Source organism: Chiloscyllium plagiosum, chromosome 16 (assembly GCF_004010195.1).
Source record: "Chiloscyllium plagiosum isolate BGI_BamShark_2017 chromosome 16, ASM401019v2, whole genome shotgun sequence".
NCBI classification, from domain to species: domain Eukaryota; kingdom Metazoa; phylum Chordata; class Chondrichthyes; order Orectolobiformes; family Hemiscylliidae; genus Chiloscyllium; species Chiloscyllium plagiosum.
Window position 1 is genome coordinate 9,450,196 of NC_057725.1, and position 27,761 is coordinate 9,477,956.

The 27,761-nt window shown below is 41.4% G+C and overlaps 1 protein-coding gene across 1 annotated transcript in view; it reads left to right on the plus strand.

Annotated features, from left to right (window-relative positions):
• The window catches only part of ano3 (anoctamin 3), a 559,677-nt gene that overhangs the window by 162,727 nt on the left and 369,189 nt on the right, over positions 1–27,761 (plus strand). The gene's annotated exons all lie outside the window — the stretch shown is intronic.

Here is a 27,761-nt window from a genome sequence, read left to right on the forward strand (position 1 = left end):
GGAAATGACGGAGGATGATACGATGTATCCGGAGGTTGGTGGGGTGGAAGGTGAGGACCAGTGGGGTTCTGTCCTGGTGGCGATTGGAGAGGTGGGGTTCAAGGGCGGAGGTGCGGGAAGTGGAGGAGATGCGGTGGAGAGCATCGTCGACCACGTTGGAGGGGAAATTGCGGTCTTTGAAGAAGGAGGCCATCTGGGTTGTTCGGTAGTGGAATTGGTCCTCCTGGGAGCAGATGCGGTGGAGGCGAAGGAATTGGGAATATGGGATGTCGTTTTTACAGGGGGCAGGGTGGGAGGCAGTGTAATCTAGGTAGCTGTGGGAGTCAGTCGGTTTGTAGCCTGGCATACCCTTACTACCTCCCTTAAATAGTAGCACCACATTAGCCAACCTCCTGTCTTCCGGCACCTCACCTGTGACTATCGATGATACAAATATCTCAGCAAGAGGCCAGTAATCAACTTCCCTACCTTCCCACAGAGTAATAGCTAAAACATCTAGTCCCATTTGACAGCATTTGGCCCATATTGCTCTAAACCTTTCCTATTCATATACCCATCCAGATGCCTTTTAAATGTTGCAATTGTACCAGCCTCCACCACTTCCTCTGGCAGCTCATTCCATACCCGCACCACCCTCTGCATGAAAAAGGTGCTCCTTAGGTCTCTTTTAAAATTTTCCCCTCTCACCTTAAAAGCTAGTCCCTCTAGTTCTGGACTCCCCCCAACCCAGGGAAAATACTTTGTTTATTTATCCAATCCATGCCCCTTATGATTTTATAAACCTCTATAAGGTCACCCCTCAGCCTCCGACGCTCCAGGGAAAACAGCCCCAGCCTGTTCAGCCTCTCCCTATAGCTCAGATCCTCCAACCCTGGCAACATCCTTGTAAATCTTTTCTGAGCCCCTTCAAAGTTCACAACATCCTTCCTGATGAGATGTTATGAGCATGACCCTCCTGCTTTGCACCCACCAGAGCTCTGTCCTGGACAGTTGCTGTGGTCTCGTGAGGAAGGATAAGAGCACCACACCTCCAGCAAAGGATCGGCCTTTTCTGATCAGATGCATGCAGCTAGCGATTCTGGTCCTGCCACTGTGTGTACGCTTGAGACTGACATAGAGCTTGAGCCAGCATGTGATGAACAGGGAAGATCTGCAGTCAGAACCAGGCAACAAGATCCCAGGGGGCAGTGTGCCAGTGTGCTGGCACAAATGATTCAGTTGAGGGCGCTGATGGAGTGACCTGCTCCTTTAGTGACTATCTGCTAGGCAGCAAGGTGGAAGGCGTTCACTAGCACAGTTAAAATCAGGGAGTGTATGGTTCAAATCAGATCTCTTCCCCGATTATTTGAACCTGGGAGCCGTCTCTCTGTCTTGTCTCTTTCTCCATTTGATATCTTTCTCCTTGGGTCTCGGCATCAAGAATGCATTCAGAATGCTTGATGGTTTGGCAGTCCTAACTGGGAGCCCATGCTCACCAGGTGGAAGTGAGGACAGCAGATCCTGGAGATCAGAGTCGAGGGTGTGGTGCTGGAAAAGAACAGCAGGTCAGGCAGCATCTGAGGAGCAGGAGAATTGACGTTTTGGGCATAAGCCCTTCATCAGGAATGGCCTTCCTGACGAAGGGCGTATGCCCCTAAAACATCGATTCTCCTGCTCCTCAGATGCTGCCTTACCTGCTGTGCTTTTCCAGCACCACAATCTTGAGCCCATACCAAGGTGATCTTGCCAAGGAGTCCACCTGTAATTCTGCACAGGGGAGCTTGGAGCTCACCCTCTTTGATCAATTCCTTACCTTGTGAAACCAGATGGTGTGCAGTATCTGGTTACCAGGGGCTTATTTAATATTGCAGCACATCTGGAAGACACCCAACATCTCAATCCTGCCCTGGAAGCTAAGGCTGAGTTCATGGCACCCAGGCTCAGACAGTGGCACGATGGCTGTGAAAGTCAGTACCTAACGGGGAGACTTACATCTTCTTGAAGCAGTCCAGAAAGCTACCCTCCAACAGATTATGAGCATGGTTTAGGCGTCACACTGCCAATGCCTCTGTGGAACACTTGCCCCCTGTCGTCTCAGTACGGCAGCATTTTAGCTCCTGCAACTGCCACTCTGCTCAAGCACTTGCTGCCACTTCTGAACCAACCAGCCTGTACATACTGCCACCCACATTGAGACATTGAAATTGGGAGTCAGACACTCATTATTCAATGCTCAAGGATATTCTGTAAGTCCGTTTGCACCAGCCACACTACAGATACTGGGAGACACTGTATGGGAAAATGAGACTCAGCAAAGCCAAACAGAAAGGGAGTCGTATAGAAACGAGTTTGGTAATATTGGATACGTTGCAGAATAATGGCACTCTGTAAGTTGGGGTACTTTATTGGAGAATTTGAACACAGGTGATATTATAGGACGTTGTTGGCAAAGATAGAAATGGGTGAATTATGGAGCCAAGGTGGTGGAAGGATGATGTTCTAATAGATCTAGTATTTATTGGCTGGTTACTCACAACTCTGCAGAGTAAAGATTCGTACATGCTCCTTCTTGTCTCCTGCTGGCACAGTGTTGTGTTTGCTGTCAATGACTCTCTGCACCATTGAGAATCTCACTATCCTGACAAAGTCATGTAGGTAAAAACTAAGTAAAAAGTATTCCTGATGAAGGGCTTTTGCCCGAAACATCAATTTTACTGCTCCTCAGATGCTGCCTGAATTGCTGTGCTCTTCCAGCACCAGTAATCCAGACCCTGACAAAGTCATGTGCTCACTCACCACCCTGTTTAGAGAGTTGATAATGAAGACTGGTCTCTTGCTAGACAGGATCCTCTAGGATGCAATAATAGATGATTAGCTGCACTTACCATGGGTGATTGAGATGTTAAGAATGACAGTGGCCACTGGCAGCAACTCGCACAAGTGTGTGGGTACATACCCAGTTGAAGAAGGTGGCACAGTTCTGTAGCCTCCTTGGTGAATGTCAGGTACATGGAGATAGTGAGGATGGCAGATGTTGGAAGGTCAGAGTCAATTAAGTTCAAATGTTGCTCCTATGTGAGGTGAGGAACTCCCTGAAAACCTTCGGTGGGAAAGGCCTGAGAGCCCAACATTGTCACTGCCTTCCCTCCACAGACCTTTCTCTCTCTACAGCCTCAGATCTATCTCCTTGTTGTGTTGCTGACCCAGAGGGAGGCAAACTCCAAACTCCAACGACATGTCTTTGATAAATTAGCACATTGCCGCAATTCTTCAAAGTGAGGCTGTTTGACATGGCGAAATCTGCTTTATATGTTGCCATTGCACCTGCCCCTTCTGAGCAAGGGCTGAGGCACCACTTTGAGAACCTGTGAGTGCAGTAGCCTCAGCTCCAGCTGAGATTTGCAGCCCTTTGTGGTGAGATTTCAGTTGCAAAGATGTCACACTAAGTAGGGGGAGGTTTCTCAGCGGAAAGCATAGCATGGATGACATTTTAAAAAGAAAAGAACCACAATTGACAATGCAATTTGCAAATGTCGATTTGTAGGAGGTCTGTGCTGTTCTTCTGAGGGAGACAACAAACCATTCTTGTGAGTCATTGCAGATCATTCGGAAACAGAAAATCGCTTGCAGATTTGGCTTGTTAGTTGTGCTGTGCTACAATGGTTTGTGGCTGTAATTCCTGCATAATGGTACAATAGTTTTTTGGGATTTGTCCAAAGTCGTACATTCATCACCTCAGCTACACTACCATAAGGGAAGCACAGCCCCTTTGTTTTTAAGGATTTGGGGAGAAAAGCGAAAGGTGAATTCATTATGTTCACCTCTTGCCAGTGTCAAACTTCAGTGGGGAGTGCAGTGGAGATTAAGCCCCGCCATTCCTGGAGAAGTCACAAAAGTTAAAAGACTTTTTTAAAGTATGCAAAGTTCTCCAATGTATCTGATTTTTATTTTCAGGCAGACAGAAGGCACAGGCCAGATTTCTGTACTTAATGGGAATTGCTACTTATCACATCTAAGTAGACTCTAGCTCCAGGTAAACAATTATGTGCCATAATCTATAACTCTACCAGTTAACTTATTTTCTGCACTTGCTCTAATGCACATGTGCACACAGAGAATAGAAAGAGTGCTATGGATGGTGATAAATTGTAATGACACAGTGGTCTTTGTTCACAGGGAATGGTTCTTTGCTCGTCAGAACTTTGCCTCTCAGTCTTCTGTCTCTGGATGCTTTCAGTGATTTTTAGGAGACATGGAGTGGCTAGTTCACGCTTATGAAAGGTCCTTGATGAGTTAATTAAAAGTAGTGGCTTATAGCAACTGATAGAGGAAACATGAACTGGTCTTCTTTAAGCTTTCTGTAGCTTTTACTTCAAAGGACAGAGAGAGCTCCTGATTTATAGAGTCATAGAGATGTACAGCATGGAAACAGATTATTCAGTCCAACACATCCATGCCGACCAGATATCCCAACCCAATCTAGTCCCACCTGCCAGCACCCGGCCCATATCCGTCCAAACGCTTCCTATTCATATACCCATCCAAATGCCTGTTAAATGTTGCAACTGTACCAGCCTCCATCATATCCTCTGGCAACTCATTCCATACATGTACCAGCCTCTGTGTGAAAAAGTTGTCCCTTAGATCTCTTTTATATCTTTCCCCTCTCACCCTAAACCTATGCCCTCTAGTTCTGGATTCCCCGACCCCAGGGAAAAGACTTTGTCTATTTACCCTATCCATGCCCCTCATAATTTTGTAAATCTCTATAAGGTCACCCCTCAGCCTCCGACGTTCCAGAGAAAACAGCCCCAGCCTGTTCAGCCTCTCCTTAAAGCTCAAATCTTCCAACCCTGGCATCATCTTTGTCAATCCTTTCTGAACCCTTTCAGAACAACATCTTTCCAACAGCAAGGAGACCAGAATTGCACGCAATATTCTAACCAATGTCCTGTACAGCCACAACATGACCTCCCAACTCCTGTACTCAATACTCTGACCAATAAAAGAAAGCATACCAAACGCCTTCTTCACTATCCTATCTACCTGCAACTCCACTTTCAAGGAGCTATGAACCTGCACTCCAAGGTCTCTTTGTTCAGCAACACTCCCTAGGACCTTACCATTAAGTGTATAAGCCCTGCTAAGATTTGCTTTCCCAAAATACAGCACCTTGCATTTATCTGAATTAAACTCCATCTGTCACTTCTCAGTCCATTCGCCCATGTGATCAAGATCCCGTTGCAATCTGAAGTCACCTTCTTCGTTGTCCATTATACCTCCAATTTTGGTGTCATCTGCAAACTTTCTAACTATACCTCTTACGCTTGCATCGAAATCATTTATATAAATGATGAAAAGTAGTGGACCCAGTATCAAATCACTCCACTGGTCACAGGCCTCCAATCTGAAAAACAACCCTCCACCACCACCATGCCTTCTACCTTTGAGCCAGTTCTGTATCCAAATGGCGAGTTCTCCCTGTATTTCATGAGATCTAACCTTGCTCCCCAATCTCCCATGGGGAACCTTGTCGAACACCTTACTGAGGTCCATATAGATCACATCTACCGCTCTGCCCTCATCAATCCTCTTTGTTACTTCTTCAAAAAACCCAATCAAGTTTGTGAGACATGCTTTCCCACGCATAAAGCCATGTTGACTCTCCATATTCAGTCCTTGCCTTTCCAAATACATGTACATCCTGTCCCTCAGGATTCCCTACAACACTTGCCCACCACTGACATGAGGCTCACTGGTCTATAGTTCCCTGGCTTGTCCTTACTACCCTTCTTAAACAGTGGCACCAAGTTAGCCAACCTCCAGTCTTCTTAGCCATGGTGGAGGTCTTAGGGTTTTGCTGAATTTACCCACAGCTCTAAGACATTCCTCACTATGTCCAAGCTGCTTGAGAACCAATCACATTGTTGCTGGCATGCAGAAAGGCTTTTTCCATGTTTAACTAGTCAGAAGTCCACAGATCAACCAGCTACTTTAATAACCAAAGCTCCATCCTAACACAACCATTTGCAAGCTACACTTCAACTACTGCTGGAACCAGCCACTATGTAAAAACTGTACTCAGTGAATGTCACATTACTTGCTTTGCAGCAATCCTCCAGCAATCCTTGTCTTTTTTTTTAAACCAGGTCTTTTCCCATACAAGTCCCAGATTAAAAAATACAGAAAAGTAAAAGGACACAGCCTTTACATCAACGTGTTATGAATAACAGAAATTTGACATACGTTGCCTGTCAATCTGAACAATGAACAATAAAGTGAGAATAGGAGGTTGACTTGCATGATGGCCTGGGCTGTGTTCACAACTCTCTGTAGTTTCTCTGTAGGTGCTGGGCAGAGCAGTTGCTGTACCAGGCTGTTATGTACCGAGAGTGAACACTTTCTATGATGCATCTGTAAGCGTTGGTCCTTATGGACTGCCAAAATTCCTTCACCTTCTGAGGAAGAAACATTGTTCCTTGACCATCGCATCTACTTGGGTGGTCTAGGACAGACTGTTGGTTATCGTCACCCCTAGGAACCTGATGCGCTTGATCCTCTCCACCTCAGCTTCATTGATGTAGATAGGGGTGTGTCCTCCTCCTTTGTTCCTGAAGTCGATGATCACTTCTTTAGTTTTGGTGTCATTGAGAGAGAGAGATTGTTATCTGTCCACCATGTTTCCAAGCATTCTATCTCTTTCCTGTATCCTGAATGACAAACGTGCAGCAGAAATGGAAAGTGGTTGCAGTGGGCTGAGTCAGTGTGCTCCTCAGAAATATGAGGTAAAAACAATGACTGCAGATGCTGGAAACTAGAGTAGACTAGAGTGGTGCTGGAAAAACACAGCAGTTCAGGCAGCATCCGAGGAGCAGTAAAATCGACGTTTCGGGCAAAAGCCCTTCATCAGAAATATGTAAACACAGAAAAAAAAATGCAAGAGTAGGCCATTCGGCCTAACTGGAATTTCAAAAAATGAGGGGAGATCTCATAGAACATATAAAATCCTGATTGAACCATTTGGCCCCTCTCCTTACCCCTTGATCCCTTTAGCCGCAAGAGCCATGTCCAGCTCCCTCTTGAATCTATCTAATGAACTGGCCCCAACAGCTTCCTGTGGGAGAGAATTCCACAGATTCACAACTCTCTGAGAGAGAAATCCTTCTTCATCTCAGTCCTGAATGGCTTACCCCTTATTCTTAGACTGTGAGCCCTCATTCTGGACTTCCCCAACACTGGGAACATTATTCCAACATCTAGCCTGTCCAGTCTCATCAGGGTTTTAAATGTGTCTATGAGATCCCCCCACCCTTATTCTTCTAAATTCCAGTAAGAGAAAGTGAGGACTGCAGATGCTGGAGATCAGAGTCGAGAGTGAGGTGCCGGAAAAGCACATCAGGTCAGGCAGCATCCGAGGGTCAGAAGAATCGACATTTCGGGCATAAGCCCGTTCATCAGGGCTTATGCCCGAAACGTCGATTCTCCAACCCCTCAGATGCTGCCTGACCTGCTGTGCTTTTCCAGCACCACACTCTTGATCTTAAATTCCAGTGAGTTCAAGCCCAGACGATCTAATCTTTCTTCATATATCTTGCCATCCCGGTAATCAGGCTGGTGAACCTTTTTTGTCTGAGAGAGCGGGCTGTACTTGTGAGTGATGTAAACCTCTTGAAAAGACAATTGCATTAATTGGGTACTTACACAGGACAGGTTAAAGGCATCTGTAATCTCAGAATTCTGCATGTTAAATTCATGTAGTGGCCATGGACAATCTTGACCATATCACTGATCATTTCAAATCAATCCTGGAAATTGCTGTGTATTGTCAGGCAAGCTGGAACATTTCACCTGCATTTCTTAATTCACGAACACATTTCAAGGACTCCTAGACTGCACAAAGTCCTAGAGCTGCTTGCCTCACACCTTGAACTTTGAACCTTTCACCACTATTGGTCCCTGGGGCAGAAGTACATCACTGTCATGCCCTTATTCCCTGTCACTTGTTAAACTTTGGCTTTTTGCTGCTAGTTCGTGTCTTAAGCCAACCAAGGAAATAGCGCAGTTTGTACTTCTGTCACCTTTACTCATCAGATTCTGTGTAGCTGTTGTCAGAGGCAACATTCTGCACATTTATTAAGAAACTGCCCAGCTCACAGAAAATGAAGTGCGTTGTTATGCCATTATGCACAGCCTGTTTACAAAACAAACTCTCTCTCTATGCTTTTACTCTTAGCTGGAAATTGTTCCAACAATCTGTAAAAGCTGTTTTTTTCGCAGTTGTGCTCTGAATTAAATTAGCTTTTATGTTTCCCTGCTCTAATATTACATAGGAATGTCACCATTTGAGATTTTGGACTGTTTTCCCCAGAAGAGATTTCCGATTTAACTTGTAAAATAGTTTGATGTAAAGTTTACTTTTAAAATTCCTGTGAAAACAGAAAAAAGCTAGAACAAAGAGGATTGGATAAATACATAATCTGCTTTAAATTAATCAATGTCATTCTGATACACTGGGGAGAAAATTGACTGGTGGAGACTGCTAGACAGGTCTTTCCTTTAAAGGTTTGTGTGTAGTTTGACTGGAATTTCCCTGGTCCCAATTCATGGACATAGATGTCAGGAGAAGGCCAGAGGTCAGGTCTCTGACCTCAGGGGACAATTTAGAAAGTAAACTTTGAAGATGACCAACTCTTACTCCTAGTTCTTACATTCTTATGGAATACTGATGATTAACCCAGGAAGTGGCCATTTGGCCCATCATGTCTAGTCAAATTATCTACAAAAGAAACTCAACCAGTCTCACTCTCCCACTTTTACCCTGTTATCCTGTGATTTATCTCCCTTCAGGAGATTCTCCAGTTCCATTTTGTCAGGCATGATTGAACCTGGCTCCAATGAGAGTCAAACCAGCCTCACCCACTATGTGACACAATTAAGTCTGTTGAACTGTGAAATATTCTCATCATGTTTGTCTGAGCTCTCTCCAATGCCATCACTTTCCCCAACTGAAGTACCCAGAATTGAACACAGTAGTCTACTACCTGTAGGTTCCCCTCCAAGCCTTGCACCAACTACACTTGGAAATATATCGCTAATTACTTCACTGTTGCTGGGTCAAAATCCTGGAACTCCCTCTGGGATAGGGTGTTCGAATACCCAAGACTGCACTGGTTCAAAACCTCATGTTTTCCAGAGTGAATTATGGACAATATTGACTAACATCCCATGGTGTTTTGTTAAAATGTTCAAGCTGCACCTGTGGTACATAAAGATTCTTTCATAACCTCTTTGCTTTTAGACTTGAGACATCCGATTATAACTTCCTGCATTCCATTTGTGTCTCTTAATGATTTTCTTAACCTTTGTGACCAAATCACTTTTCTGGCCTCAGTCTACCTCCTTAAAGTCTTTGTAAGTTGTTGCTCAGTTTCGTTCCTGATGAAGGACTTTTGCCTGAAATGTTGATTTTCCTGCTCCTCGGTTGCTGTCTGACCTGCTGTGTTTTCCAGCACCACTCTGATCTAAACTCTGGTTTTCAGCATCTGCAGTCCTCACTTTTGCTCAGTAATGTAAGCTTAATTGTAGCCTCCTATGACCCTCATATGTGCCCTCCACAGATCTGATGATATGAAAGTTTGATATTATTTTATTTCCAAATTATCTGTGATTTCAGCGAATGAAATATCATCATTTCGTAAATTGGGGGATCACTGAACATTCCCTGCCAGACAATCATAATATCACAAACTCTGATGCACAATACAGATTGTTATAATTCTGATACCCCATTTGTAGGGCCAGCTGAGCAACTTCCCACGAATGGATTTTGGTCACCAACTCTTGAGTTGGCTGAACTTTGCACATTAGACCAAGATTTTGATTCCAATACATTAATTGTTTTGAGTGCAACTTCATGAGGAACGTTAACATTGAGCATGCAATGTGATCTCTGCCTTTAAGGTAGTGCTGAGGTGAGTAACTTACTGTTAATGGATTTTATAGCTCCAGTCTTTAAAATTTACTGAACTTTACACATTAAGGCATTAATTCATATCCAATTGCTTAAAGCACAAAGTACATTAGAAAAACAATTGATTGGTGACATGATTTATGTTTCTAGACTTGCATTTACAATACAAAATGTTTTGGAGCCACATTACTACAGTGAATTAACTATACTGGCTGGACTGGCGTATTACCCTGATTTTAAGTTGCAGTGAGTGAGATGAACTTGGGATATAAGTGTTGAGGGTTTGGCCAGCATTTGTTGGCCATCCCCAACTAGACCAAATGGTGGTGACTTGCCTTTTTGACCTGCGGGAGTCATGGGGTGTAGATGCCCCACCGTGCTCTGAGGGAGGGAGTTCCAGGATCTCACTGGACTGTCACTAAAAGATTGCCAACTTCTCCAGGAATTCTGTTAACCACATGCACAAGTTACAGCCAGACATCTAGACTGCCCATGTGGAAACTCCATTCCCAATTCCTTTATTCACTGAAATGAAAACAGAAATTATTGGAGAAATTCAGCATCTGGGAGAGAAAGCGGTGTCAACATTTTTGAGTCCAGTGACTCTTCTTCAGAATCTTTATTTACTCCTTCGGGAGTCATTCCTTTGCATTTATAGGATTTGTGTGTTACTGGGTAGGTCAACATTTATTGCCCATAGGTATGTACGTTAGCTCGCTGAGCTGGAAGGTTTGTTTTCAGACAATACATCACCATACTGGGTAACATCATCAGTGAGAGTATCTGGTGATGCACTAGTGGTATGTCCCACCTCTCATTTTATAAATCTTGGTTTCTTCAGGTTTATTGATGGTATTCTGGATAAAATGGGTAAAAACAAGGACTGCAGATGCTGGAAACCAGATTCTAGATTAGAGTGGTGCTGGAAAAGCACAGCAGGTCAGGCAGCATCTGAGGAGCAGGAAAATCGATGTTTCGGGCAAAAGGCCTTCATCAGGAATGGAGGCAGAGTGCCTCTCTCCACCCCGCAGGCACTCTGCCTCTATTCCTGATGAAGGGCTATTGCCCGAAACGTCGATTTTCCAGCTTCCTGGATATAATGCCCATCCCTAGTTGCCCAGAGGGTAGTTTAAAGACAACCACATTGTTGTGGATGTGGAGTCACATGTGACTTGCCTAGGGTGACCAGAGTGGGTTCCAGAGTAAAAACCAGCAGTCTAGGTACTGACTATGGTAGCTTATGGAAGAAGTTTCCTGATGTTGCCCCACACTTATGGATCGGTGCCTCTCAATCTATACATAACCAAATGTATCTCTGCAATGGACAGGGATGCCGATAATCCTCTGTGGACCATAACTACTCACTTTACCTTCAGTCATTGCATCAGTTCTGAGGAGTGTTATGAACCAGACCAAATTCCCTTCACATATAGCAAGGAGATAGCCTAGATCATAACTTTTATCTTAATTAAAAGCAAGTTTGAGGTGCTGTATTCCAGATGTAATTTGATTAGTTACACTCCTTGGCTTTAAGCAGCGCTCACTTTATTCTTCCTCTACTGTTAAAATGCAACCAAAAGAAAGAAGAATTAGTATAACTTTAAGTTTGCTGGAAAACTTAACAGAATAATCAATTATTTCATGACTAACTGACAACTGTTCCAGTCGAGTAGCGTTGCATCAACACACGCTTGGCAAAGACAAATTCAGTAAAATAGATTGTCTCACATGCAATGTTTCTCCAATCCAGAAGGAAAGAACAGAAAGAAAACATTCTGGTGGATGGAGAGAGGTATGATAGCTCCCACAACCAACTTCAAAGCCCCAACAATCTCTGAAAGGTAACCTTAAACCTGGGTTCTATGGGAGCCTGACTCCACCCATTCAGGCTGCTTCTATTGTTCCAACTTTAAAAAAAAACTCAGAGCCTCACAAGCTGTTTACTTTATTGGCTTGGAAGTGATAGCTCAGCACCAATGGCTCAAACTCTCTTGTCAAAAAAAAGACAAAATACACATGTTAAAACAAAATGATTGTCACAGCAACGAATCCAGGAAGTGGTTTCAGTTGCATATGGAAGCAAATCTTAATTTGTGACTAATTAAACACAATGGTTTTGGCAAAAGAAACCATTATTCTGACCACTGACATACTGTTAGGAAAACACAGTTAATTCAAAGTCGAGCATATAGATGTGTGTAGCTAATTTACACTGTCAAAATTGAGGGGCGTGGATAAGGTGAATAGATAAGGTTTTTTCTCCAGGAATTCAAATTCCATCATCTGCATAGAGGGATTTGAACCCAGGTCCCCAGTACTTGGGTCACTGGATTAAATAAAATCTAGAGATAGCATCACTCGTGCACCATTTCCCCCACTGCAACTATATTGGAGAACACCAACAAAGCAGCAGGGATTGAAAGATTACCTCTCCATGAAAATAAAAAGTCAGAGTAGATATTGTGGTGATTTTGGGTTTCTCTATTCATTTAGCTCACCTTTTTATCATGTCCTTTCTGGATATGGCAAGTGATCTTTCGAGCAGAGGTATAAACTGATGCTTTTAGCAGAATGTAGGTGGTTAAGCATAATGCACAAAGTGGCAGGAAGGAAGGCAGATTAAAGAGGTATTTTATGATAATTACCAAATTAAGATGAAAATGGAATAATAGGCCTCCCACCGTACACTTCACATATTTGACTTTCAATAGAGTAATTTTACAACTTAATTGTTCAAAATGACTCATTTGGCAGTAAACGTGCGGTAGCGTGGGCTCTGAAATGTAATTTTCTAGTGCATCTTGATTGCGAAAGGAATTCATGGAAAGGTTTTCATGCAAAGTGTAACATATCAAATGTTTCTTTGTTCGGGTAACAATGAAAGTGAAGAAATGTGTCATGATTATGCATTTAGTAAATCTAATGGCCATGTTTCACATGCTCTGTCAGCCCTGGAATGACAATGCTGGATGACAGAACATGGATGCACATAATCTGAAGGCAGATGCAAAAACTAATTGCTGAAAATGTTTTCAATGTTACAATTAATGAATGAGATGCATCAAAAAATTGTTCCCTTCAGAAATCATATCCATGAAAATATGGGTGAGGAGCAGGAACTGGTAAGGATTGCTGTTAATTGTCAGGAAATATGCATCTTATTCACTAATGTCTTTTAGGGAAGGAAAATGCCATTCGGCCCCTCAGGCCTGTTACACGATGTAATAAGATGAAGACTAATCTGATTGTAAATTTAACTCCATATTCCCACTTACTCTGATAAAACTGTCAACTCCTTATTTACCAAGAATTTATCCATCTCTGCCTGAAAAGTATTAAAACACTCTGCTTGAGGATGAATTCCCTGCAAGAGATTTTTTTTTGCCTCATCTCTGAATTAAATGGGTGACTCTTCATTTTTAAATGGTGACATCTAGTCATACAGTAATCAAATTAAACAGCATGGAAACCCTTTGATCCAACGAGTCTTTTCCAACCATAACCCCAAACTAAACTAGCCCCATCTGCCTGCGCTTGGTCTACATCCCTTCAAATGTTTCTTATTCATGTACTTATCCAAATGCCTTTTAAAAGTTGTGACTGTACCTATGTCCACCACTTCCTTCTCATGAACCATTCTCTGTGTGAAGAAGTTGCCCATGTCTTTTTAAATTCTTTTTCCTCTCATCTTAAAAATATGATCCCTAGTCTTGAAATCCCCAACCCTGGCATTCACCGAATTAGATTTCCTACAGTATGGAAACAGCCCAACCAGTCGACACTGACCCTCCGAAGGAGAGTAACCCACCCAGACCCATTTCCCTCTGACTAATGCACCTAGCATTTTGGGCAATTTAGCATGGCCAATTCACCTGACCTGCACATCTTTGGATTGTGGGAGGAAACCAGAGAAAACCCACGCAGACAAGAGGAGAATGCGTAAACTCCACACAGGTAGTCACCCAAGGCTGGAATTGAACCTGGGACCCTGGTGCTGTGAGGCAGCAGTGCTGTGAGGCAGCAGTGCTAACCACATGAGCCCTCATGTGGCCTATTTATAGCCCTCCTGATTTTAAAAACGTCAATATGACCCCCTCATCCTCCTACGCTATAGTGAAAAATGTCCCAACTTATCCAGCTTTTCCTTATAACTCAAACCCTCCAGACAACAAAATCTTGGCAAATCTCTTCTGAACCCACTCCAGTTTAATAATACCCTTCCTATAACAGGGTGACCAGAACTGTACACAGTATTCCAGAAGGTATCTCACCACCATCCCGCACAACCTCAATGTGACGTCCCGACTCCTAGCCAACAGAGTGGTGCTGAAAAAGCACAGCCAGTCAGGACCCATCCGAGGAGCAGGGAGTCGACGTTTCGAGCATAAGCCCTTCATCAGGAATTCCTGATGAAGAGCTTATGCTCGAAACATTGATTCTTCTGCTCCTCAGATGCTGCCTGACTGGCTGTGCTTTTCCAGCACCACCCTTTTTGACTTTGATCTCCAGCATCTGCAGTCCTAACTTTCTCCCAGTTACAACTCCCAGGTATGAGCAATGAAGGTAAGCATGCGAAACACCTTCTTAACCACCCTGTCGATATGTAATGCATATTTCAAAGAATTATGTACTTGAACCTCTAGATCTCTCTGCTCTACAACACTGCCCAAGGCCCATCTAGATTTTCTAACTAGAGGAAACATCCTCTCCACATCCACCATGTTAAAATGCCCTCATACTTTTTAATCAAGTCACCTTTTGCTCTTCCAAACTCCTGTTTATGCCTAAGCCTAGCCCGTCTAAGCTTTCCCAAGTCAACCCAACCTACTCCAGGCATCTGTCTAGCAAATTAAAAGTGAATTTGCAGTAAATTGCTAAAGTTCATAGGTCTTGTATACAATCACATTATTATATTGTTATTACAATAGACATTATTTTCAAGCAGGTTAAAAAATACAAACTGGGAGAGAGAAATTTGGAAGGGTTGGTCAGTTGGTTATGTTGTAGTATGATGTGCATAAATCTTTAAGGGGGAAATCTTAAACTACCATCAATTGTTATGCTGAACTAGATATGATGTTTTAGCCCATGTCTTAGGTCAGTCTCAATGAATAGTAATCAAAGTCAGATGCACAATAATTAGCTTCCATGTGAACATTATCTGTGTATCTCGTGCTATCTTCAAATAATGAACCCAGATTATTTTATCGTGAATCCTTGTAATTGATCGGTAAACATACATCTGAAGAGGAGAATATAAACTAATGGCAGCTAGTGGTTTCTGAAGGTTTTTGATTTTTTGAACATAACCAGCTTCATATGGCATGGCAGCTCAGTGGCTAACACTGCTACCTCACATCACAAGGGACCTGGCTTTGATTCTGCCCTTGGACAACTGTCTGTGTGGAGCTTGCACACACTCCCCGTGTCTGTGTGGATTTCCTCTGGGTGCTGTGGTTTTCTCCCACAGTCTGTAGTTGTGCAGGTTAGGTGGCTTAGCCATGGCAAATGTAGGGTGACAGGAATAGGATAGGGAAGTGGAGTGGATCTAGATAGGATACAGTTTGGAGGATTGGTGCATTTAATGGACCGAATGGTCTGCTCCCACACTGTATGATATGCTGGCAGCATGGTTTGAGCATTTGATTGCAAAATATGCAAGTCTTAATCATTCACATTTTTCCTGGTAAAATTGATTAAAGCTGGGAGAATTTGAATAGTAAAATCTATTTGCTGTGAAGTTCAAAGCAGAAATAGAATTTAAGTAGCAGAATCTGGATTGAGACCTCCCTTTAAATAAAATTTGACAGTTAAGATTAACTTCTGCAAACCGTGCTGGGAAGAAGAATCTAGTCACTAAAATTTTCCGACATCTAAACGAAGCCTGTTAATCACAGAAAAAACTTCTACAGGCATTTTCCAGGTAACCTGGTCTGGAACATTACAACACACTTCAGGGGAGATAGGACTTGAACCCAGGCCTCCTAGGGATACTGCCACTATCCCAACTGCTGGCACTGTTTCAGGTACCTTTATTAGCAGCAGTCTCTGTTTTGTACCCAGAAGCCCCTCTTGTTGGGGAAACTTTAGAGTTAAAACTGGGAAGAAAGACAGCTCAACAGCACCACCATTGTAATCAAGCAATAACCTATGAGCAGCGAAGGAGATGGCAACTAAAGGTACTGCAATTAAGAATCAGTTTCATTCCAGCAAGAAAATTGAGTACTTGTTAAAAAGATTCACTCCACATCGTAAATCCTGCAAAATAGCAACACATTGGCCACAACTTTACCAAAATTCACTTGGAATTGTTTTTTTTCCAAAATTGTGCTTATGCCCAAAGCATCGATTCTCCTGCTCTTCGGATGCTGTGCTTTTCCAGGACCACACTCTCGACTCTGATCTCCAGCATCTGCAGTCCTCACTTTCTCCAAAGAATAACTAAGGAAAGTGTAGGGTGCATGAGTGCCATAGAATCTTTGTGCGAATTTGGAAGACATGGTCACAGTCCTCAATTAATCCCTTGCGTCCGTCTTCACAACGGAAAAGGATGCTGCAGGTAAATAAAGGATGTTGCAGGTGAGTAAATGAAAGAGACAGTAAATAGTTTTGGTTCAAATTTTCGATAGATCCATTTTGGAGTGTACTGTGAGTGTTCTAAGAGATCCAAAATAACATCTGTGAAATGCATGCATACTTCATTAGGAGTTGTGCCGAATGTTAGGTTGGTGAGGACATTAGCATTGGCAATGCATGGTAACCAGATGATCACTGAGGAAGCAGACCATGATACCCATCAGTGAAAAGTCATTTTCACCCTGCTCCCTTTGATTTGGAGCGTAACATTTTAGACCCATCTGAATCACACAAAGCTGAGCACATGCTCAGTTACGAAAAGAACCACTCCCAACATCCTTCTGATCCCAGAACCCTAAGACCATAAGATTTAGGAGCAGAATTAGGCCATTGAAACTGTTCTGCTGTTGAATGTGACCATTGCTGAACTGATAATCCTCAGCCCTACTATCCTGCCTCTTTCCTCATACCCTTGATTCCCTCACTGATTAAAAATCTGTCCATCTCGACCTTGAATATACTTCATGACCCAGCCTTGACAGCCCTCAGTGGTAAAGAATTCCACAGATTCACTACCCGCCCCCCCCCCCCCCCCCGCCCCCCTTGGGAGAAGAATGTTTTCCTCATCTCCATTTTTGGTTTGAAACGCCAACCACTCATGGACAACATAGCCATTGTGTGAAACAATGACTGTCTTGGAAAGCTCTAGGCAGTTACCGTTGGACTCAGACATGTTTTCTATTCCTCATGTTGCCTTTAGAATGATGTAGGCTGTATATAGTTACTTATAGATGTAAACAAATTTATCGTGCCATCTAAGATCATCTGCTGAGATTTAATGATGGCTCTACCTTCCCAAAATACTGAGCAGCACTTGTCAAAAAAAGGGCTTGGTTAGCTTAGTTGGCTGGAAAGCTGGTTTGTAATGTACAATAATTCACCCAGTGGCTGAGATTACAATGAAGGACTCTCCTTAATCTCTTCTCTTGCCTGAGGCATGGTGCTGCTCAGGTTAACCACCTCCAGACTTCTCTCTAATGACAGAGTAAGACTATGATGAGTTGACCTTTGCTGAAAAATCCCTGGACTAGCACAGGAAAGAGGATTTGTAGCAGCATTCTATCCAAGGTACACACACCTCATTATTACCTCTCAACAGTGACCTCACAGAATTTCCTAAATCCGAGGAAGAAAGAATATATTTTTAAGATGGCAGCAAATAGCTCTTGGAGACCTACAAGGTACTTGTGCCTCATATTTCTAAATGATAATTAATGAGGGGTATCAACTGCAATGTTTCTGAATATTGGTGACCACATAAAGCTGGGATGGAAAGCCGCAGTGGTGGGGGCACAACGAGATTACAAAAGGATGCAGATCTTGTTTGTTGAGTTGACAAGCTAAAGTACAAAGTGGAATGATTAGGTTAATCCCTGACAGGATGAATAGAAGGATGTTCTGAAACAGAAACTGAGTGCTGTGATTCAGAGGAATTTTTATGTCCTTGAAAATGAGAGTTAACATGTAAGTGCAGTAAGCAATCAGGAAAGCAAGTTGGCCGGATAGCTGGTTTGTAATGTACAATAATTCACCCAGTGGCTGAGATTACTGGTCTTTTTTCACAGCAAGAGCTTGAAATGTACGAATAAGAAAGTCTTGCCTATGAGGGGGTACAATAGAGGTTCACTTGATTAATTCCTGGGATGAGAGGAACTATGAGCAGAGATGGATTAGAATGAGACTGGAGGTGATACAAAAAAATACAGTGGATGCCGGAAACCCAAAATAAAAGCAGAACGTGCTGGCGAAACTCAGAAAGTCTGTTAGCATTTGTGGAAAGAGAAATTGACTTAATGTTTCAACTCCAATGATTGCCCTTCGGAACTGGAATAAAAATAACCTCATTGGACCACATAAAATTGTTGGAGGAATTGTCAGGAGAGGTACTAACAGACTGTAACTCTTCGTTGAAAGGTCTAGAACCAGGGTCAATCAGTCAGTCATTGCAAATTTCTACTTGGGAGTAAAATAGACATTATCTGATCAAATATTAATTGTTTTTCTGTCTGATTTTCCTTTCTATTAATTAATGGTGGGTGTTAAATGGATAAATGATAGATAATGACCATTTGTTTCCCTGCTTAGATTGTAAGTATCAGTTTTATAGGTTGTGTTAACTTTGCACTTGTCCAGAAATTTTCCTCCCTGTATAGAATAGGAATCACTATTACAAGGATTCGATAATAATTTTATTTGAGTTTAAGGTATATTGATTTGCAGTTTAACAAAACTTTTGTCCATCTATTCAAAACACAGTTAGGCTTTGTTATATCCTAATCAGGTAGATTTACAACAGATTAATTTACTTTCACTTTGATGATAATATTTGCTAATTCATGAGTTAATTAATGCAAGAAAACCATTGTTGATTACAGGCAGACAGATGTATATGTGTAACAAATGATATTGGAATTGAATAATTGGCTGTAATTTTGTGAAGAGGTTGGCAGTGTGAATTTCAATATTATTTCTGAATGGTTGGTTCTTTCCTTTTTCTATCAGCACTCACTGATCTTAGTTAAGTTAGTTTGCAAAAGATAGATTCAAGGTCATTAATGGAACTACCAGTGATAGCAATAAAATGGCTTTTTTAGCAAAGGAAATCTGCCACCTTCACTTGGTCTGGTTTCCACATGACTCCAGGGGCACAGTAATGTAGGTTGACAATGCACTGCCTCGGAAATAGGCAAACAAGCCACTCAGTTCAAGGGTGATAGGGATGAGCTGGCATCTGTGAAAGAATTACAAATAAAACTCTGGAGAATGGAATCGAGGAGGTCTGCATTGCCTGGAATTCTGCAGTATCCTCCCTAGTGATAGACAGTAAATAGATGTGCAGCTCCTGGCAATCATTCAACAGTACCCAGGGATGTTGCTTCGCTCGGTTGGTAGGTTTTTCAATGCAATGCCAACAATGCAGGGGTTCAATCCCAACATGAGCTGAGGTGACTATGAAGGTTTCACATTCTCAACCTCACCCCTTGCCTGAGGCTTGGTAGCCCCCAGGTTAAAGTAACCATCAATGTTCTCTTTTTAATGAGAACAGCCCCATGGTCTGGTGGGACTGTGGCAACTTTACCCTTAACAGTATCAGTAGTATTTGAGGTAAGATCTCTGAGACAAATTAGTTTTTTTCTTAATTCTTTCATGGGATGTAGGCCTCGCTGGTGTGTGGCCAGCATTTGCTGTTCATGCCTAATTAACCTTGAACTGACTTGATTTGATTTGATTTATTGTTGGCACATGTAGCTAAGTACAGTGAAAAGTTTTGTTTTGTGAGCAGTACAGGCAGATCATGCCATACAAGGACATACAGATCATAGGGCGACTGAACAGGATGAGGCATACAAGGTTACTGCTGCACAGGAGGTGTTCAAAAGCAAAATCAACGTTAGCTTTGAAATTTGTGGGATCCATTCAGCAAGGAAGAAGTTCTTCTTGAACGGAGTGGTTTTGCTAAGCCATTCATGGGCAATTAAGAGTCAACAGCCTCTAGACTGGACTGTTCCAATGCACCTTTGGCTGGCCTCCACACTTCATCCTATAAACCTTTGCTATCCTCCTAATTGGCAGAGGTTCTGCTCACTGATATTCCCTGAGCTCACTGAACCCACTTTATATCCCAAGTGAGCAATACCTCGGTTTTATTAGTTTCATTTTTGTTTACAAATCGCGCTGTTCCTGGCCCCTCATTATTCTTGTAATCTCCTCCAATTTAACCACCAATACTTATGTGTTCCTCTAATCCTGGGTTTAAGCATAATCCTGATTTTAATTGTACCAGTAAATGTGTTTTTCTTGCCTTTAAGAGAGTTCACCTTTAAAGGATCCATGTGCTGTGTGTAGACACAATGTTGCAACTCTACCTGCTGATTAGACTGCTGTGAGTTTGCAATCTATAGACAAGAGTTAATTTGCTGTAATATCTGCTTCATATCTTACAATGTGTTTCACTGTTTTAAATAAATAAACCCATCAAGTGACCTGTTGAGTGATTCAATTGTTAGGATGTTATCAGTAAAAGGACAGACCAGTGGCAGCTGTGTATTCAGTTAACTGGAAGGTGATGGCCTTATGGTATAATCACTGGACTGTTACTCCAGAGACACAGATAATGTACTGGAGATGTTAGTTTGAAGCCTGCCATGGTGTAATTTGAATATAATTTTTGAAACAAAAATCTGAAATTAAGAGTCTAATGATGACCAGGAGTTGATTGTCAGGAAAAATCCAGCTGGTTCACTCATGCCATTTCGGAAAATAAATTACCATTCTTACCTGGTTTGGCCTACATGTGATTCCAGATGCACAGCAACATGGTTGACTCTGAACTGCCCTCTGGGCAATTAGAGATGGGCAATATAGGATGGCTAAGCCAGAGATGCCCACATCCCATGAAATGAATAATAAAAAAAGGATCTAGGGCCTTCTCTTTTGAACAGCCTCCCTAAACCTCACAATTTCTCTACCTCTTTCTCTCGTCCCCTTTAGATGCTCCTTAAAATCAGCTTCATTGATCAAACATTTGGCTAAAGTTAAAAATCACTCAACACCAGGTTATAGTCCAACAGGTTTAATGGTCACAATAAACATTTGGTTGTCAGTCCTCTTGCACGTAGTTCCTCTATAATGCAATGGTTGCATTCTTGTGCACCCCACATTATAGAAAACTTACGCTTTAGAAACAGCGCATATTGATGTAATCGCATTACAGCCAACACACATTTTAAAAGTTTGCTCTTTTGAAAGAACGTCCCCATTTGGTCAATCGTGTTATAGCAAATTCATGTTAATGAAACGTGTGTTATAACAGAATTACTTGCATCTCCTTACATAGCTTGTTGTCATAGTTTATTTGATTAATTTTCATGTGACACGTGTAATGGTGGTATGCTGTTAAAGTCCTGTCATAAATACAAATTCCTATTATTACAAAATGTCTGTCATTCCCGTTGTGATGAGCCTGCTCATTCTGGCAAGGTGATTTTGTCCTTGACTTTTTTCAGAGAGGTTGCAAACTGCCTAGACTCTGAAAAGTCTGAGAGTTTGGATAGAATTTAGGTCTATTTGTTTACAGCTAACAGATACTGCCTCACACAGAGGACTTTCAAGTTAAAAAAAAACCAGTATAATCAAAGGGGAGTGACCAGCTAACTGAGTAGCTAGTCTTTGTTTAGATTAGCCAGGTTGGAGTTCAGCTGCACTCTGTGTGAGAACCTACCACTCTCTCTTCTCTCCTCTAACTTCAAAACTGTAACCCTTGTTTTATTTTATCTTTTGTGCCAAGGGGTGTTTATTGGGATAGTTGCAAGTATTTTGGAGCAGCATCATTAAGTCGGATAGCAGGTTAGGATAAGTTATTTCGGTATTCTATTTTCTGTTCTTTGTGTTTCATTCAGTAATCTTGTAAAGAAATTCTGTTTTGTTTTAAAACAAAGTAGTCTGACGAGCTAATTTTTTCCTGGAATATCCACTGTACACCTGTTCAAATCAAATAGCAATGTTAGGGTCTAGGCTACCTTCTTGAAATGTTTTGAGGGGTCCGCCCTGGTCCAGGATACTGTTCAGACTCACTGGTTTGGATGAAGTAGGAGAAAGTGAGGACTGCAGATGCTGGAGTACCAGAGTTGAAAAATGTGGTGCTGGAAAAACGCAGAAGGCCAGGCAGCATCCGAGGAGCAGGGGAATCGACATTTCGGGCATAAGCCCTTCTTCAGGAATGGTTTGGATGGTTTAAATCAAGTTGAAGATCTCATGCAGTACAGTTTGCCCTAGCATTTGCCTGGCAGTCTTTGTGACAACATTCAGAAAGCTTATAATCTGAGGACTTCATTTTCAAGATGATAAAGCATCTTGGGGGATAACCTAGCAAAAGAAAAATAAAATTATTAAAGGCACTATATATATATATATATATATATATATAAAATTTATTACAATGCCATAATATCGACACTTTGTGATTGTGCATAGGCACACATTGATCCACCCATTCTAAAAGGTTGTGTATTAAAATGTCAGATTAGTAAGTTCATAATGTTCGTCACATTGGAGTCTTATTTCAGAATTATATGTTTCAGTTTGAACCACTTTCTTTAAACAGACTGATTGAATTGGAATTTGTGAGATGCCAGTTATTAGTAAACATTGAGTTATTAAAATTCGAGATGTTTCTTCATTATTTCATCGGATTTGGGTATCACTACAACATTAAAGATTGTTGTCCATTCCTTGCTGCTCTTTGCCTGAATGGCGTGCTAAGCCATTTCCATTGGTAAGTAAGAATGGGCCACATTACTATGGGTCTGCAGTCACATGTAGGCCAGACCCAGTTAAGGATGGCAGTTTCCTTCCCTAAAGGACATTCTTGAACCAGACGGGCTTTTCTGACAATAGTTTCATGGTCATCATTAGATCATAATTCCAGACTCTTATTGAATTCAAATTCCACCATCTGCCATGGCAGGATTCAAACCTATGCCCTCAGAACATTGCTGGCAACTCTAGACTAATAAGCCAACAACAATACCCTGGGCCATCACCTCCCTTTGGTAAGGACAACAGTGGAATATTATCTTCTCTAAAGGACATTGATGAATTCAGTTTTTTCAATCATGTACAATAGTTGTTATGATCATCATTACTCATTAGCTTCATAGTTGAACTTGAATTCCACAATCTGCCATGTTGGATTTCAACCCAGAACTTTAATAAAACAAAGTGATGGAGAAACTCAGCAGGTCTGGCGGCACCCATGCAAAGAAACAGTCAACATTTTTATGGTCTGTTCTATAAAAGTGTCATTCAGGACTTGAAATGTTAACTTTACTTCTCTCTCCAAAGACGCTGTCCAACCTGCTGAGTTTCTCCAACACTTCTGGCTTTTATTTCAAATCTCCTGTTTCTAGAGTGTTTTCCTTTTATCCCCAAATTTTTAGACTGGGCCTTTGAATAGCTAGTCAAGAATTTATTGCACTGAAATATCAGCTATGAACAACAATTGAATATTTGGTTGAAATAAATAGAAACAAGATGTCATCAGTTCCAAAGAAACATCATGTTAGACTCAAAACATTAACTCGGTTTCTTTTTCCACAGATGCTGCGAGACCTGCTTACTTTCTCCAACACTTTCTGAAAGGAGATAAGGACTTGTTTTAAACATTTTACCTTTAATTTAAACAAATGTAGCTTAAAAGATTTTGGGTAATGTGCACTTTCTTTGAAATCTTCCCCATCATATTTCCCAGTGTTATGCACCAGACTAAACTCCCTTAAAATATATTGAGAAGATAGTTCAGACCCTAACATTTTCATATTTTAACGGTAAGTGTAAGACGTTTTGTTCCTGATGCAATTTGATTGGTCAAATGACCAGGTTTGTTATGTTACACACTTTTTCATATACTATAATTAAAATACAAACAAAATAAGAATAAAGGAAATGAATTGGTTTAACTGTAACTATTGAAATTCTAAACAAAATGATATACATGTTAACTACTACTAATTAACTGTTCCTATAAACAGACCTTTGGCAAAGGCAAATTTAGTAAAATAGATTGTCTCATATGCAATTCTAGCAGCAGGAAGAGAACCCCAGCTTTTATCTGTAACAGAGGAATTAGAGTTTCCACATCCAGCTTTAAGATCCCAGCCACTGCAGAAAGCTAAAAATAAAATTCCTGATTCTATAGGAGCTTGATGCCACCCATTCAGGCTGCTTTTATTGTTCCAACTTAAATAAAAAGAAGGCCTCATAAACTGTTTACTTTATTGGCTTTGGAGCAAACTGCAAGTCACCTCTGTCTCAACCTATCTTTATAAAAAAAGGGTCAAAATGCACCTCTTAAAACAATAGTTTCATCACAATAGTCATACTTGATTGATTGTTTTAGGAACTATTGCAACAAATTATTGATTCTCAGATTAACTGTGGTAACCCTTCAGAGATGAACTGGGTCTAAAATATATCCCAAAGGATCTGTATTCCACAAAGCTGAGTAATCCAAAATGTTACTGACCAGTTGCACAGTAATTGCAATATTTTGGTTGAGGTTGAAAGATGACTCATATCTTTAGATGTGTTCAGAATCACGATCCGCATCATGGATTTGACAACACACAAGTCTGTATGAATTATCATCTGAAATGTTTTAATTGTTGGGGAGACATTTGTCATAACTATGAATTAGCGGGGCTAACAATTTGATTACTAATCAGATTGTGCACCTATTTATGACACTGACTGACTCTCTCATAGTTTGATTGGGTTAAGATTAATTGAGAAACGATATGTAAATTTTTTTATGGCTCAACTCCTGTTGCATGAATGTAGGCCACCAGAGGGCAGAGTAGAGCTTCAGTGTGAAACAACTGCACAGATAGTCTAACAAAGTTGAAGAGTTTTTTTTATTCAGCTAGTGTACATTGTTATACACTGAATTATTTAAGGCAGTGGTTCACACATTTTTTTTTATGTCCTGATGTCATACACAGGTACATGGTTCCTTGAAAGTGGAGTCGCATGTTGATAGGATAGTGAAGAAGGTATTTGGTATGCTTTCTTTAATTGGTCAGAGTATTGAGTACAGGAGTTAGGGGATCATGTTGCAGCTGTGCAGGACATTGGTTAGGCCACTTTTGGAATATTGTTACAATTCTGGTCTCCTTCCTATAGAAAGGATGTTGTGAAACTTGAAAGGGTTCAGAAAAGATTTACAAGGATATTGCCAGGGTTGGAGGATTTGAGCTATAGGGAGAGGCTGAACAGGCTGGGGCAGTTTTCCCTGGAGCATTGGAGGCTGAGGGGTGACCTTATAGAGGTTTATAAAATCATGAGGGGCATGGATAGGATAAATAGACAAGGTTTTTTATCCCCAGGGTGGGGGAGTCCAGAACTAGAGGGCATAGGTTTACGGAGAGAGGGGAAAGATTTAAAAGGAACCTAAGGGGTAACTTTTTCACACAGAGTCTGGTGTGTGTATGGAATGAGCTGCCAGAGGAAGTGGTGGAGGCTAGTACAATTACAGCTTTTAAAAGCTTTCTGGATGGGCAAATGAATAGGAAGGGTTTAGAGGGATATGGGCTAAGTGCTGGCAAATGGAACTAGATTAGATCAGGATATCTGGTCGGCATGGATGAGTTGGACTGAAGGGTCTGTTTCCATGCTGTATATCTCTATGACTCTATGACTCTATGCCTCTATGTTTCTCATCACATATAAAGGAACACTTCACCAATTCTTCACCAATGTTCTTTTCTGATTGCCCCCCCGAAATATAATTTACTATATTCAGTGGCCAGTTTTAAAATGTGAATTGCTATTTACAGCCAACTCGAAACAAATAATCAAAACAGGAGCTGTAGTAGATCCTCGAACCTGCTCCATAACTCAGTGAGATCGTAGCTGAACTGGTCATATTTGAAATTCCACATCTATCCCCAATAATGTTTGATTCCTTTGCTTAACAAGAAATATCTACCTCTGCATAAAAGCGGGCTGCTTTGTCCTGGATGGTGTCAAGCTTCTTGAGTGTTGTTAGAACAGCATCCATCCAGGCATGTGAAGAGTACGCCATCACACTCCTGACTTGCATCTTGTAGATGGTGGACAGGCTTTGGGGAATCAATGAGAATTACACAGTGAAGGTTCCTAGCCTCTGATCTGCTTTTGTAGCCACCATATTTATATGGCTAGTCCAGCTCAATTTCTGGTCAACTTTACCCAAGGATTTTGATAATGGAGGATTTAGTGATGGTAATGCCATTGAATAATGAAGAACAATGTTTCGGTTCTCTCTTATTGGAGATGGACATTGCCTGGCATTTGTGTGGCAATTACGTTACTTACCACTTGTCAGCCCAAGCCTGGATGTTGTCCAGATCAGGCTTGATTTGAACATGGATTGCTTCAATTCTCCTTGTTTCTGTCATAAAATAGCAACTCCTAATTTTAAAACTATTGCGATTCCCCACAAGTTCAAGCAGCCCTTCCATGTCCATCTTGTCAAGACCATTTAGGATCTTTCATACTTCAACCAAATCACTCTTCACTCTTCAAAACTCCAGTTATCCAACCTTTCCCTGTAAGACAGCCCACTCATTCCAACCATATATATATATATATATATATATATCCAGTCTCATCTCAACTGCTTCCAATATACTCAGGTCCTTCCTTAAATAGGAAGACAGAAACTGCACACAGTGTTTGAGATGTGGTCTCACCAGTGCTCTCTGTAAACAAATTTGCTTTCTGACCCTTTGGGTCTTCTGCTGTAGAACCTCTGCATATTGGAATTCTGCAGTCCTTCTCCATTTAAGTAATACTCTGCTGTTTTATTCTTCCTGCCAAAGTGAACAACCTCACACTTTTCCACATTATGGACCCATTTGCATTCCACATTGCTCAACCCATTTATATCTGTGTAAAACCTTCCCATACATCCTGTACACAACATGATTTCCTATCTATCTTGGAATCATTGACTTTTGCTCTTACATCTTCATTCCCTCCATCGAAGTCTTTTGATATAAATTGTAAAATGTCGAGGTCTAAGTGCAGAAACCTGTTGCACTTCACTCATAACATCCTGCCAATCAGACAAAGATCCAGTTATTAATGCTCCCTGTTTCCTATCAATCAGCCAAACTTCCATTCATGCTAATGTATTACCCCTACACATGAACTTTATTTTCCGTACTAAACTTTATTGTGCTACCATATCAAATATTTTCTGTAAATCCATATCTGCAGGCTCCATGTTCTTCACAGCACATTAGCCCTTTAAAGAACTCCAAGAAATTGGTTAAACATGACTTTGCTTTGTTGAAACCATGTAGACTCTTCCTGATTACCTTGAGATTTTCAAACTACGCTGTTATTATCTCCTTAACCCCATGACACCTTTTCCCACGACAGCCCACAATCTAACTAGCCCATAGTTCCCTGTATACTGCCTCCCTCCCTTCTTGAACAGTACGTTTATATTTGCTACTTTCCAGTCTAATGGAACCTTTTCTGAATCGAGGGAATTTTGGAAAATAAACACCAATGCATATAATACCTCTTTAACAACATCTTTTAGGACTCTAAGATGAAGTCCATCTGGACCCATGTTCCTACTAATACCTTTTATACAAGGGTCTGTGTATAGCAGCGATTTCCATATATA